This window comes from Selaginella moellendorffii, unplaced genomic scaffold (genome assembly GCF_000143415.4).
Source record: "Selaginella moellendorffii unplaced genomic scaffold, v1.0 SELMOscaffold_30, whole genome shotgun sequence".
In the NCBI taxonomy this organism is placed as follows: Eukaryota; Viridiplantae; Streptophyta; class Lycopodiopsida; order Selaginellales; family Selaginellaceae; genus Selaginella; species Selaginella moellendorffii.
The window spans coordinates 389,298-393,436 of record NW_003314291.1 but is presented as its reverse complement, the minus strand read 5'-3'; positions in this window follow the sequence as shown (position 1 = coordinate 393,436).

Genomic DNA, 4,139 nt, shown 5'->3' with positions numbered 1-4,139 from the left:
ATATAACAATACCAAATCAACCTCAATATCAGCAGTGCATAAAAGGAGGAATAATAAATGTCCCAACTAATATTAAACCAATAATTAATAAACTACCAAGAACATTTGAAGAAACATAAACAATAACAATTCAGCTGAAACGAAGATTAACTGATAAATATTATTATAAATATGGAATAACCAGACCACATTATATTTATAATAGTATAAAACAATTACAAGAAACAGAACTATATAAGAAAAATAAAATTAATATAGATGAAAACTGGTTTCAACAAGCACAAAATTTAGACAATATAGATAATAACACACAAATAATATTAGAAAACCAATTACAACAAGAATTAAATGAAGATGATGAAAGTGTAAATCTTATAGACAACCCTGATAATAAGATATTACCAATAAATACTATGGTAATTAGCTTCTTAGATGCAAATCAAATAGATAATTTTACAAATAAAGTTTTAGTTATAGCACCTAGTCAAGGACAACACATTAGGATTATTTGTAGATGAAAATGCTAAAGAAATGGCATATCCAAAACTATTTGGTGAAAAACCAAGACCATTAGACATAAAAATTAAATTTACATATCAAGAAATAATCCAATGGGAATTAATGAATGAGGATAGAAAATTTGCATGACATATTGAACATATATTTACAACAGCAGTAACATCTAAAATCAAATTTTTCAATCAAAATGCAGGTTTTAGATTAAGAAAAGTTACTTATGAAGGAAGAAAAATCACATCAAAAGATGTATTTGTAAATGAAAATATGGATAAAATATTAAAGTCAAACATAGGTTTTAGATATTTTAAAAGTCTAAGAACATCACCAGATAATTTAGAAGCACTAAAAAAAGATGCATTTGCCATGATAAGACAATTAGGACCACCAACACTATTCTTAACTCTTTGTTGTTTAGAAAGACATTGGGAACCATTAATAAATGCTTTAAAACATTTAAATACAGATATATTACAAAAAGAAGAGATAAAAAATTTAAATGAAAAAGAGAAAATATATAAAATACTAAGAGCTGATCCAATCACCACAATACGATATTATGCACATAAAACATCAGTATTTAGAAAATTATTAATGTCCAATTATCACATATTTGGAAGGAAAGTAAAAGACTATGTATTTGTAACACAATGTCAACAATGTGGTACACCACATGAACATGCACGAATATGGTTAGAAAATCCACCACAAATATTAGAACAAATAAGAATATGCTAATGAAAATATATGTACTGATTCAGAGAAAGTACTATAGAATATAAAAGATGTTCAAACTCATAAATAGAGAAAAACATGTAAGAAATATAAAATATAAATTGTAGATTTAATTACCCAATTACTCCAATGCCATAAACAGAAATCTTAGAGCCTATAAAAGACATTACAAAACATGAAAAGGATTCATATACAATAATTACAAAAAAATTAAAAACAATACTAGAAGATAAAACTATAGATCTAAAAAATTTAGAGTTTGATGAATATTTAAAAATAATAAAAATAACATATGAGCAATATAAAGCTACAATAAGATCTAAAATAACAAATACAAAAAAAATTTATAAACAAAAAACCAAAAGACATAAACACAAATACTTTTAATAACAAATTATCAAATTTTTGGCAATCAAATGTAGATATAAAAATTATTCTTGATCCATATGCAGCAGCATCATATTATTTATCATACATTGCATGTATTGAAACAGAAATAACAAAGATATTATCAACTATTTTAAAAAATGCCAAGAAGAAGGAGCTGATGCATTTAATAGAGTTCTGTTATTAGGAAATAGCTTCATACATGGTAAGGAAATACAAATTCAACAAACACCTTTTTTAATATTGTTAATCCCATTTCATCATATGTCTAGAACTGTAAAGTTCATTGATACTAAACCATAAGAATAACGAACAAAACGTTTAAAAATGAAACAAGACCTTGCAAAAATGCAAAAAGATGAAACAAACATAGCAGTACCTGGACTAATTGAAAAATACATGCAAAGACCAGAAGAATTAGAAGATTTAACATTAGCAGAGATAACAACTGAATATATAATTGAAAAAGAAATAACAACACGAAAAAATTAAAATATATATATAATTAGATATATAAACTTTAGTAAAGAAAAAGATCCAGAAAAGTGGGCTTTTGAAAGATTAATCTTACATAAAAAATTTAGAAAAGAAGAAGATCTTAAAAAAATGTACACAACATATATGAATGCATATGAAGCAAATATGGAACAAATAAATGAAAAACAACATCAATACATATATAAAAAAGTAACAAATGAGAGTGAATTTGATTGGGAGAATCCAGAACAAGAAGAAAATAAAATATTAAAATAACAAGCACAGTATATACAAGAAATAAACACAAACCAAAAAGATGAATTTGATATAGAGAAAGATTTATTCAAAATGAAAAATAAAAGATAAAATATTAACAAATACAACAATTATAATACAAGATGAATACCTTATGGAAACTAGTAAATATCACCAATTATTAAGAACTCTTAATAAAAAGCAAAGAATAATACATGATGACTTCATATTGAAAAAAAATAAAACAACCTAACAAACAATTGTGTTTATTTTTAACAGGAGGAACAGGAACTGGAAAATCAATGCTTTTAAATACACTTATAGAAACACTCAAATGATATTATAAAACAAACCAAGATATAAATAATGAACCAGGACAAACAATATTAATAACAGCACCTACAGAAAAAGCAGCTTGTAATATAAATGGTTCAACAATACATTCAGTTTTTGCATTTCGACTAGAAGCATCAAAACAACGTCAAATAATATTAACAAATGACACATTAGATAAGTATAAAAGAAAGTTTTCAACAATAAAATGTTTAGTAATAGATGAAATATCAATGGTAAGTATAGAAATGCTACAAGATATAAATAGAAGATGTGAAAGCTTCAAAACAACAAATGGAATAGACTTTGGTGGGATGGATTGTATATTTACAGGTGATTTCTATCAATTAAATCCTACATTTGAAACACCAATTTATTCAAAAAAAACATATAGATCTGAAAATGATGTCTCCATACACCACCCATGGAAAAATAATTTTAAAATCTATGAACTTACTGAAATAATGAGGCAAAAAGATGATATAATCTTTATAAAAGCTTTAAATAAAATAAAAAATAGGAGAACAAACAGATAAAGAGCTAGAATATATAAATAAACAAGTCACCACAGATACATATAACACAGAATACTATTCTATATTTGCAACTAATAAACAAGTAAGAGAACATAATGAAAAAATAATACAACACATACAAGGTAAAGATATAATTATAGAAGCACAAGACAAACATGGAAATTCCTATTCTAAATATTTCACACTGCCATATGACACAAGAAAAACACAAAGACTCTACATAAAATATTACATTTGAAAAAGAAAATGGCAATTGAAATAACACAAAATATAGCAACAAAAGATGGATTAGTAAATGGAGCAGATGGAGTATTACAAGATGTAACCCAGATTGAAGAAGAACAAATAATGTGGATAGAATTCCCAAATATAAAAACAGGTGAAAAAACAAGAGCTAAAGAAAACATAACAATAAAGCAAAATAATAAAAAAAAAACTGGACACCAATAAAAAAAAACAAGAACAATAAATATTACTAAAAATAAAAACTATGTTATAAGTAGAACCCAATTTCCAGTACAACCATGCACAGGAAGAACAATACATAGGATCAACAGTTATGCAAGTAGGATATGACCTATATAAAACAAAATATCCAGGATAAACATATACTGCATTATCAAGAGCACAAACACTAAAAGGGATACATTTATATAGACCAATTGAACATAAACATATTAAAATCAATAAAGATGCAGCTAAAGAAATAATAAGAATGACAATAGAAGCACCATGGCAAATTGATTTAATAGATTTACAAGAAGAAAAAAAAGCTAACCAAACAATTATACAAGTTCTAAATACAAGACTATTACTGCACATCAAGAAGATATAAAGAGTGATTCACAATTATTAACATCAGATATAATATGTATGCAAGAAGTAAGAATACAAAAATAT